Source organism: Mus caroli, unplaced genomic scaffold (assembly GCF_978045245.1).
Source record: "Mus caroli unplaced genomic scaffold, Mus_caroli_1 scaffold_15, whole genome shotgun sequence".
Classification (NCBI taxonomy): Eukaryota; Metazoa; Chordata; class Mammalia; order Rodentia; family Muridae; genus Mus; species Mus caroli.
The window spans coordinates 42,672,426-42,684,865 of record NW_028227270.1 but is presented as its reverse complement, the minus strand read 5'-3'; positions in this window follow the sequence as shown (position 1 = coordinate 42,684,865).

Sequence of the window (12,440 nt, the reverse complement as noted above, 5' to 3'; positions counted from 1 at the left end):
GAAGTAAAAATTTTCAGACTGGAGTTTGTGGCTGCAATGGTTCCAGAGCAGATTTGTAAAAAGTTGTAAGAGAGGCAATGAGGTAAAAAAAACATTAAGGGGAGGCAAATAATAAGAGCTTTGTAAGACTTGGGAGCACAAAAGAACAAAGAGGAAATAAAGAGGAAGAAAATAAAGATAGAAGCTAGCTGGATTTTGGTGCTTTCAAGATTCAGATCCTGATGTTGAATATGCAAGTGTGGAATGTATTTGTTTAATTTAAAGCATGTAGTTTCATTCAGAAACCCAGGAAAAAAAGCTGCCGAGTGCTGGACGTCAATTAATATTCTTCCAAATGACTGGCAGGAAGCCACAGTGGACGTCTAGTCAGAGACAGTGTGTCACACTACTGTTGACTGTAAAATTAATTACCATTTCTAAACAAGAACTCTGTGCTGCATATTCTTCTGGCATACTATACGGCCCTCCTGGCATTAAAGGTTACAAATAGTTATTTTTAAAGTGCTCTTTAGAGAACTCACAAGTGAAAATATTAACAATCCCAATAATGACAAAAAGCACACTGCATGGCAAGGCAAGTCGACATTGTGAAAACAGGGCTGAATATTAAGAAGTGTCACCTACCTAAAGTAAGTGTTAGACATTCACATGATGGCATCAGCTGCTGATCCAGGGCATCTGGAGTTGCCCTGTCACCAAGGCATTGCTAACCAAGGCAGGGACACAGACAAAGCTGCTTCATCATTAATGTCAGTAAAAGGATCTGGAGGAAAAATAGAGAGTCTCTGGAGACCTTGTCTGGACTTCTTGGAGCCCAGACAACAGTTTTTTTTTCCAACAACAGTCTTTTCCAACCTTGGAGCAGCTGCAACAAAAGGAAAAAGGAGAGCATTGACTCAAGTTGTCACTAAGTTCAAAGAGGTGAGAATAGTCATCTGTGGTGAACCTTTATAGGCAGAGTTATTAATTGGGAATTCTTTTTTATGGCTTTTTGAAAATATCACATTTATGAACAGTGTTAAATTATCCTGGGTTATTGTTTGACATATGTTGACCACTCAGGTTTAAGCTGATAAAATTAAAATCTATCATTTAGCCTCTTAACAGGCTAAAGGAATACAGAATTTCTCACCCTGCATTGTAGCACATAGATTTAACGTAGCACTATCAATCTAGGGAAATGCAACTCTGGCTCTTGAGTGCAAGCTGGTTCAAGGATTATATTCAGTGAGAAGTTATTAATGTTTCACAGGAAGCCTAAAGGACACATCAGATGCTGTCATACAGGGGTCTGTCTAGGGTGGTGATATTTAACATTTTATCAGTCAGTGACTTGGGTGATAAAAGATAGAACATGCTCATAAAGTTTCATGGAGGACCTCTAAGTTGAGAGAGATAACAAGAATCCTGGAAGATCTGCTTATAATTCAAGATGACCTTGAAAAGTCATAGACAGAGTCATTAACAACCGGGATTATGACCACTGTGTAGCCTAACAAGTGAGGTTTAAATAACCAGCATAATGAGAGAACAGATTTGAATAGGTAAAGATGAAATGCACTAAATACAAATGACTTGATAAAGAGCATTTACTCTTGGAAGAAATGCACATGATCCTGGAATTTCATATGATGAAGTGCCCAGTGCTTTATTGCTTAATTTAAAAGACACATAACAAAACGAAAACAATTCAATAAAGACAAAAACTAAGGAGCTCTAAAAAGAAAAGTGAAATTCTTGTGGTTCATGAGCAATTGACACCAAATGCCATCCAATATACAATCAATTGCCTGTATCTCCTGGTTAAGGAAAGAAATTATATTTCTGAACCCACAGTTTTTCTTTTGATTAGTCTTCTAATTTTCTCTTATTTAGAAGTTATGAATGTAGTTCATGCCATTTACAGCTCACTTATTTTAATTTTTCTATAGAGTTCATTTATAGGCATTTAAAGAACTTAATCCTATATAGACTGGAGACTGTTAGTGTCAATCAGTGAAGAAAAGTCACATTGCAGGAATGACATATTTGTACATGAGGCATTCTCTAGGTAGCATTCAATTTGGTTCAACTCTTTCGATCAGAAGACTTGATTCCATACATTATTATTTTTAATTTTTTAGCTCACATTCTTCTAAAAGGTAATGGGCTTCTTGGCATTATCATTCAAGTATACCAGGTACTTGAACTGCAGTGATTCCCTATTGCCCTCTTCTCCTGTTTCTCTCCCTGCCCACTTGTCTTTTTCCTCTTGCAAATCATCCCCTTATACTTCCAACTCTACACCTTAGGTTTATATCAGCTTTAGCATACTGTGTAAAAATGAAAGAGCAAGGATCTGAACCCGGATAACAGGCAATTGGACATATTACTAAGAGCATGCCTTTAGAAGAGTAAATAGCCTCAGTTTCAGGAGGTGACTAAGTGAAGTATCAGAACAAACAATGCTTCCAGATACTAAGGACTTTTAAAGTGTGAATTCAGTCACAGAAAGACTTTTAACTTTCATTATTGCTTTAATTACTAATTTTAAGAATAGTCTACATTCATGTGGCTTGCTACTGGCAGTTGACTTCATGTTAGAATTACTTCACCAGCATTTAGAAGCCCTGCTGCCTATGTTCTTACCTCAAAAGATCCTATGGTTCTGACTTAGAGGTCTGTAGGATGTGTCTGGGAATAAGGGTGGAAGAGCAGAGCTAGTTCCACAGGTGTCTTATTTGGCAGAGGCATTAATGACATGTAGTTAGAATTCACATTTGTGTCTGCTCATAGTGGCCCTTTCTTCCCTCGATGGCTCTAGCTGCCTTCTGCTTAGCTTTTGTCATGCTTTACTTTCCAGACTTCTAGCCTACTACCAATTGCATGATATGATACTTCGCTGTCTATGATTGCTACTGCAGATGTCCTTTCCTACTTTTGCTAAGCTCTCAGACATTTGCATTGTCCTTCAAGGCTTTGGTTCTAGCTTGTTTTTTTTTTTGTTTGTTTGTTTTGTTTTTTGTTTGTTTGTCTTGTTTTGTTTCTATGAAATGGGAGGACAGCATTATAAGAAAGGTCAACATAGAGTAAGTTGGGATGTGGTACTAACCAGCCATATTACCACGTGGTCATATTTTAACCATCAATAGAAACAGGTTATGAGAAGAATCTCTCCGTAGAACCAAAATGGAATGGAACACTTAGTGTTATTTATATAGACTGAAGTTCTTACCTCCTTAATATCAAATCCAGCACTTGGTCGTGTGTGTGTGTGAGTGTGTGTGTGTGTTTCACATTATGATGTGTGTGTGTGTGTGTTCACATTATGATATTCCACCAGCCATTTTTAACCAATCTATTTTAAAATTCACTTAAACTGAAACACTAGGTAAATCATTGTTGTAAACCAATTAGCTTGAAATGACAACTTCAGTCAAAATTCTGAAGCATGGAGTTCAGGATAGAATTAAACTACAAAATGATATTTATCAAAGCCTCTTCTTTATCATTGCTACATGTGGTACAACCACTATTCTGTGAATATCTTTCTGTGGAAAATTGATGAGAGATTCACGACATATTAGTAATCTACAATTTTTTGATTCAAATATCAAGTTAGGTATTAATTTCTTTACATATGAATAATGTTTTATTGAGTACAGTCTACATAGCTTTAATATCTGTGTTTCTTCTAGACTCCTTTCCATGATCTCATATTTAAAATTCCTGCTTCTCCTTCCATGCTCTTGGCATTAGTCTGTTCATTTTAGTTTCTTTTGCCTTTAAAAGAGGAGGAGAAAGGTGACTGGCATCTACAATAATTTAAAGAATAATCTCTTACAACAGAGACTAGCTTCCTAATATCTTCAATGGACTTTGGAGACTTTAGTAAAATGGTTTACTCAGGCTCAATATCTTGCCTGCTTGTCTTTCTGGAATTCAAAATTGAATTGGGAAGAACACAATATTTTAATAGATAAGATCAATAAACTCAATAAGGCACAAATTCCAATACCTTCATCTATTATCACAGCTATGTTGGAATAACTTTATTTTAATTAAAATAATATTAATAATTGCAGTTAAAGTTTTAATGTAGAATATTAGACTTTTAATCACTTAATAATATATCATGTTGAAAATACACATTAAGTTAGTATGGGAGTTTATGTGTATGAACTAACTTGAAGAGCCAAGTTTCTTCAAGGGATTGAACTGAGAGTACCCTACTCTTAAACATGAAAAAAAAAAAAAAAACCAAAACACACAGCTTCAACTTTTTATTTAGTTAGAGTGAAAGTAGATAGATTATTATGATATTCATATCAGTAATTTCTGTATACTTCCTCACCTATTATTTTTTTTAATTTTTTCTTTGTCACCGAGTGATCATACTTTTAACTTTGATGGTAGATGTCTAAAATTTATTTGAATTTAAATTTTAATTTTGGACTGTATTAAAAGAAGTATCTAGAATAGAATTCTTAAATATAAGAAAACTACCAAAGAACAAAGTAAGGTAATGTGAAGTTTCCATGAGTTCAAGACTGTTTTCTTTTAAAAGACAGAGCCATCCCTAAAGTTATGCCAGGGATCCCTCATTAGGAGACAGGCATGGGGGTGGGGCTCCTAAGTGAGCCAACTTTGAGGTTGGCTTCTGCTGAGACTTTGGTATTCCCTGGAGATATCTTATGCCTATTAATAAAAAGATAGTACAAAATTGAATAATGGTGTCTGCTTCCATCAAAAGAAAAATGACTCAAGGGACTCAACTCCCAAAGTGCTTTCATAAATAAGGAACTAATGCTCACCACTAATTCTCTAGTCTAATTTTTAAGACTAGAATCATATTTTCCAGTTAATAGTGACCCATTTTTGAGCAAGATTCTTATCCTGTTCCAAGTCCTTAAGGAAATAATTTCTATACAAGAGTGTCTCTATTTTCATCAAACTGAGAAACCTGTCAATTGTGCTCCTATCACAATTGGTTTGCTTTTTGTGCCTCTATTCTCCCATTCTTTTGCCCTCTACCTTATATGTGGCTGATAAAAGTACCACAGAGATGAATGAAGCTTGTTCCTCTGCTCTTATATCATGGTTATGGTCTCTGTCCCACACTTTCTTAGGCATGCTGCCTTTCCTATCTGTCTCCTACCATAGTGGATCTCCTTTTTCTGCTCTCCCTGTACCTTGCCCAGGAATACTAACCATCTTGCTTCTGTCTGCCCTGCCCAGCCATTAACTTCTGGCAACTTTATTTACTAATCAGAACAAAGTGGGGGCATGGCATATATCTTACTTGTGGACATCCTGTTTCTCATACAATTTTGGGGACCCAAGTTAACACAATATAACTAGCATTAAGCCAAATCCACTACAAACTGGATTGCAGGCAGCTAGGATGAAGGTCTTAAAGCCCATGCTCACAGTGACACACTGCCTCCAACAAAACCATACTTACTCCAAAAAGCCGAAAGCTCCTTATAGTGACACTCCCTGGGCCAAGCATATTCAAACCACCACAAGTGTCTATGGTAGGAATCTGGCTAACTTTGCTAGGTTCTTTTCTTCAGGGTCTCACAGGATTGGAGTGATTGTGTTTACTAGGGTATGACCTTAACCAGTGATATACTGGCTTCTGAATTCACATGAGTGCTGGAAATTCTCCACTCTGTAAGCTGTAGATCTCAGACTCTCATTAGTTAGGGGTAGTAGCCATCTTCCCTATTTACAAATATCCTTTTCATAAAACAACTCATAACATGGAATTTTCTTTATTAAATCCAGAAAAGGAAATGTAATCTTTAAATCAAACATCACATATTTATAATGTAACCACAAAATATGAACATATCTCAATAAAAATTGAGAAGGGATGAACTTAGCAGCAATGTAAATAAAAACAGTATTGTAGAATAGACAAATGGGTGAAATTCAGTTACCATACTTAATCAGGTGAAAGTCTTGTTACAGAAGTATTTTGAAGAATCAGTTCTTGTATATATAGCTTCATAGACTAAATGAATAAAGAATGGATTAAGTCACAGGACTCTAGACATTCCTTATTCTAAGAATTTCTATGGGATTTTTATTAAACTACATGGTATTAGGCCTCATCCTTGGATGTTTTGACTAAGTATATTTGATAAGAGTTGGAGAGTTCCATGGTTAAACAATATGCAGAAAAACTGATTTAAGTGTCTTGATGAATCTTTATGTGCAGTTGCTGATATATCCAGAATTGAGATCATTGGAGTGCAAAACAGACCTGTATGGGAGAGTGTGGGCAGTGAGTCAATAACTATCCTCTGTGCAAGTTGAAAAGTACTGGATAGTAGAAAGGCAGTGCCTGGGGGATCTCCAACACAGGATTACAGCTGTTCACTTAGTTTGTAAATCATTTGAAGACGAAATTTTAGTATAGCAGATGAGAAAAATTGAGAATAGATTCTGACATCTTTCTTTACATATAGAGGAAATTAAATTTATTTGAAATTTAACAGGAGGTAAGAATTATGATACATGGTTCATGTGTAACACAAGGTAAATATGGGGGTAAATAGAAATCAAAGCGTACTAAATGGGAAGCTTCCATTTTGAATTTCAGGAACAGGGCATGTGAAAAGGAAAACAATCATTGAGCCAGCTTATAAGGGTGGAAAGAAACATCTTGAATCTATCAAAGAGCATAGATTATTTTCCATTTATGTTGAGAATTGAAGTTAAATAAGGACATGCAAGCAAAGTCTGCATGTCATCCATTCAAAACCACATTGAAGAGTTTTCAATATCTTAAGGGAATCACTTTTACATAATATATATAAAATCATGGCTTCTATAGCATGCATTTATTTCTTTTGTATACTGCATTTGTCAAATTAAAAGGGCTGAGCTGTGCTGATTATCTATCCAAATGTTTAACCAATACAGCAAAAGCAAGATGCATTCTGGCTGTGAAAGACCTTGGAAAGGTCCCACTTGCTTTATTCTCCACCCCCAAGAGGAACATCAATGAACTATTACATGGTCTCTGCATATCAATGTAGCAAGGCTTAGACAAATACAATGTTAATGGATAATTGTGGGTCACCTTGTCAAAATACGTTAAATGCCCCTTGAGTATGTTTTTTTTTCATCCTTATTAAAAATGACAGTAAACTGTGACCTTGTTGATATCAAACATGCTTTCAGGAAGCAAATATTATTATTCAGTCTCTAAAATGGTTTATTGATTTATGGGTCAAAAATTAATTAGAATTAAATTATAAAACATACACTGTGTTGATAGAGGTGGTAATTGTATGGCAAAGTGCTAAACTAAAATGTCTAACTTAGTTTAGGAACAATACCTTTATGAACATTCATTCAGAACGCACATAGAAGCAGCTTCTAAATGATTCATCAGCAAGGCCTGTATCCCAGGGCATCTGGGATACCAACAGCATGGAGTTAGGGAAAGTTCACTGGGTGACCAAGGTCCTTGGACTCTGGCCAAGAATATGCCATCTGTCAGGATGGTGGTATATACAGGAAGTCTGAGGCTTGGACTCCTGCCTCCCCCAGATCTATTCATAAGCCATAAATGCCCACATGGATCCTCCACTGTTTTTGGTGCTGACGAAGGACAGAGGCTTTCTTGTCATCTGGTGCCATGAGTCACAGTTGTGGCACTTGGGACTTAGATACCAAGGGCTGGTTAGGCAGCATGACACACAGAATGGAATGGGTTAGATTGGCAGTCATATTTGAGGTTTGCTTTTCTATCTTAAAAAAAAAAAAGGTTTCTGAAGAGGCTGGTAAAATGAAGATGGCCAAGAATGCAGATTAGGAAGGCAATGCCAGATTTTATGATTTTATCATTTGTTGCTACTAAGCCCAAGATAATGCTACGTTGAAACTGAAAATTGGATAAAATATGACATAATTGGCTACGTTTTTTCCTCACTACGAAATCATTTTTTTTTCTTCTGAGAAAGGAGAAATATTTAAAGCCATAGGTTGTGTGCTACAAGATGCACAAATACAGAAAGCATTATACTACTTTAATGGGTCACGGTAGGAAAATATGTCGCATAAGTATAATGTACACATTTAGAATATGTAATAAAGGATATTGTCTTCTTTAAAATGAAAGAAAACAGCATAAATAACTGAAATGGAACCTCTTAACATGTCACTGGTTTTATTAGGGGAGTAGTTTCCCTTCAGATACACATCTTCAATTTACCTCTGGGCAGTCAAGTATAAAGTAACAATTTACACAGTATAATGAAAGGAAAAATGTCTCAATTTTAAAATTTACTATGTGGTAGGAATTTATTCTATCAGAGCACAGGGAGCCTCTACAAAAGGCATGCTACTGGTCATATGTGGAATTTGAAGTACATATGCACATGTGTACACACATGCAGTTTGAGAATATAGGTATCAAATGCGTTTTCATTTGATATTCTAATTCTATTTAATTTCAAAGTAGCATCTTCCACATGCTTCTGGCTGCTTGTCTGAATACTTTGAGAAATGGAAATGAACAGCAAAGCATTGTCCTTTCATACAGAATACTTCCTATGGCTTTTAAAGTGTTCTAAACAAATGGGAATTCCTTAGATTCTAGATGATAGCAAGGTGGTGCAAAGTAGCTTTCTGGAGGCCATGCAGCAAGGCAGTGGCAGGACCAAGGTGCATGTAAATCCAGACTATACTGGAAGTTCCCATCACACCGTCACCTTCCTCAAAGCTGGAACATTCATTCATTCATTCCTTGTGCATCCCTTTCCTCATGTCGTTATCATAAGATATAAGATATATGCGTATATTGTCACATAAGCTGATATCACAGGGAACTCCTTATAGTATATACTAATCTAAAAATTAATTGAAAAATATGCCAATTTGCCTTCTACTAAAGCATTTCATGTTTTCTGAAAATGTGAGGTTTTTACTGCTGTCATCATTGCTTCTGTTGCTGTTTGTCTTGATTTTGTAATGTCAGCTAAATCTCTACTGAAGGATTCTTCATGCGCCATTCTAAGTATCTTATATATAATATTTCATTTTGTCTTCAAGTGAGGCTACCTCTTCTTTTCCTTTAAAACTACTTTTTTATTTTACTCTTAATTTTCTTCCATGTATGAGATAATAAAGCCTATGTTTTCTGTGAATTGTTTAAGGTAAAGGATGGTTCTGGGATTCTAATAGAGACCCATCAATTGCTTTCATTACTAAGTATAAGGCATTTCCTTTTCTCTGGCAGATGGTGTTTTTTCCTGAGTCTGATTACCATCCCTACAACATCATCACCAAAGGCATCAGGAAGGAAATAACACAAATATCAACACTTGTAGCTAGTATTTTTTCCTTAATTACCAACCTCTCATTCAGAAGATTCTTGCAACCCCAGCTGCAACTTGTATTTTAACTGAAGAAGTGTAATATATTAGTCAGCTGATTCTTATGTAATAATATCTGGAATTCCACCATTTTGCCACCTTGACACATCTTTTTTTTTTAATTTTTAATATTTTTATTACATATTTTCCTCAGTTACATTTCCAATGCTATCCCAAAAGTCCCCCATAGCGCCCCCCACTTCCCTACCCACCCATTCCCATTCTTTTGGCCCTGGCATTCCCCTATATTGGGGCATATAAAGTTTGCAAGTCCAATGGGCCTCTCTTTCCAATGATGGCCGACTAGGCCATCTTTCGATACATATGCAGCTAGAGACAAGAGCTCCGGGGTTCTGGTTAGTACATCATGTTGTTCCAACAATAGGGTTGCAGATCCCTTTAGCTCCTTGGGTACTTTCTCTAGCTTCTCCATTGGGAGCCCTGTGATACATCCAATAGCTGACTGTGAACATCCACTCCTGTGTTTGCTAGGCCCCGGCATCGTCTCACAAGAGACAGCTATATTTGGGTCCTTTCAGCAAAATCTTGCTAGTGTATGCAATGGTGTCAGCGTTTAGAAGCTGCTTATGGGATGGATCCCTGGATATGGCAGTCTCTAAATGGTTGACACATCTTTAAAGTTTATACTTCCATGGAACTTAACTGACATCTATCAAAGTTATGTAACACAATTATTGTGGATAAATGTCTTCCATAAGAAGGTTAATGTGCTAAATATAAAATTGCAGGAAATGATCTCATTTAATACTTTATTAGTAACAGCATTTAACATTTAAAAATAATATTTTAATTCTTTGGAAGTTGTATTTATTTATGAACTGTCTATTGGTCATATCCATCTGCTCTTACCTCCTTCCAGGTTAATCTAGAATTCCTACGCCATCCAATTCTGAGCTTCATGTATTGTCTACTGCTTAACTGTGATTATTAGCTCACCTAATCCAGTTTGGGCTGCTGATATGCTCATAGCTGTTTGGCCTTTCTCTGGGTCTTGGGCAACTTACCTATAGTCATGTCAGCAGAGGAAAGCTATTCTTTTCTCTCCACAGCTATCAACTGTCTGAGCCTTGGGTGATGGAATGTTGACATAACTGACTCACTCATACCTGAGCATTACCTAGTTAAAAGTTTCTGTATTAATCATTACTCACTGCAAAGAGAAGCTTCTTGAACCAAAATTGAGAGCAGCACAAATCTATGAGTTAGAACAATATTTTAAATGTAGTTTGTCCCTATGACCATTTAGTAAAACAGCAATGGTAGGTTTCCTTTAGGGCTTATAATCTCTCCAGTCAGGGACTTTGGACCAGTCATGAAAACTCTCCTGTGAAGCAGGTCTCACACCTGATTAGAGAATGCTTAGTTTTCTCCATAACTACCATATCACTGTGGTACCATTGGGTGCATCTTACTAGTAGGTCAGGATTGCTGTATGCAAGGTGTAACACTCAGTAATTCCCTTGATGTTTTTTTCCAACACCAGTCTGCATTTGAATCTTAATTTTTTTGTTAGCATATATTCAATCTAAAAAGTGTTGTGTTTCATTATGACCATTTCGTATGGGCACATCTGGTTCATAGACCGTATCTACTCATTATTTATCCAAGCCTCTTCCCCACTCTTTTGATATTTTTCTTCTTCCTGCATAGTTGCTTTTCCAGTCTTTCTTCCTCTTCCTCTCTCCTTCCTCTCTCTCTCTCCCTATTTCTCTCTTCCTCTTCTTCACCTTTGATCATTTTTACAATAGGTCACACATGCAACCTATTATATGTCTTAAACATGCCATTATATATATATATATATATGTGTATATATATATACATATATACACACACACATATATATATATATAATGTGATATATATATGTATAATACTATCCGATATGCCCACATTTATATATTTGTGGCACATATATACACATACATGTACATACACATAAACATAGTCACACACATACATATAAATCTGCATTCTGCTGTAAAATAAGAGATAGTAGTTTTTCTGGATGTAGCCATTTAACATGGTAATCTATAGTTTTATTATTTTTTCCTGCAAATGGCTTAATTTCATTCTTCTTTATGATTGAATAACAACCAATTATGTGTGCATGTGTACCATGCTCCACTTGTTAATGATTGTGATAGCCTAGTTAATTAGATTGAGTTTAAAATGATTAAATAAACACTTTAGATAGTCTTTCCTTTACAAACTGCAAAAAGTAATGATAGTAATCCTAGAAGATCTCTTTTTAAAAAAGAAAACATTTTTACAGAGGTGACTTGGCGTTATTCATATTATCTTTAAAAATAAACCAGATATGGTGTTTTCTCCCTTATGAAGTTGCCAGTCCTTGTGGCTTTTCATCTTTTTATCCATCGATCTTTTCTCTAGAATCATTATGGGAACATCCTACTTTTGTACGTGTCTAATTAATTTTGCTTTTCTCAGCTTAATTTGGTCATGAATCAACAATATAAACCTTTAAAATGTTAACACCCTGTGATTTCTATGTTAAGTTCTTTAGCCACTTTCAATTGCAGGAGCTTTGCATGGAGCTTCTTAATTCACAACACATTTATATCTCAATTGCAGCATCTACCAGGCCCCCCTTTGCAAAGTTCCTCTTCTCCTCCCCTCCTCCCCTCCTCCTCCCATTCTCTTCTCCTTTGAGAAGGAAGAGGCCCCCTTGAGTATCAACCCACCCTGGAATATCAATTCACTAGAGTACTAGGCATCTCCTCTTTCACTGAGGCCAGCCAAGGTAGTCCAATTAGGGAAACAGGATCCATAGGCAGGCAACAGAGTCAAGGAGAGCCCCTGCTCCAGTTGTTGGGTGACCCACATAAAAACCAAGCTGCACAACTGTCACATATGTGCACGGTAGCTTAGGTCCAAACCATGTATGTTCCTAGGTTGGTGGTTCAGTCTCTTGGAGTCTCCAAGGGTACAGGTTAGTTGACTCTATTAATCTTCCTGTGGAGTTCCTATTCTTACCAGGTCTCTCAATCTTTCCCCCTAACCTTCCACAAGACTTCCCCAGCTCTG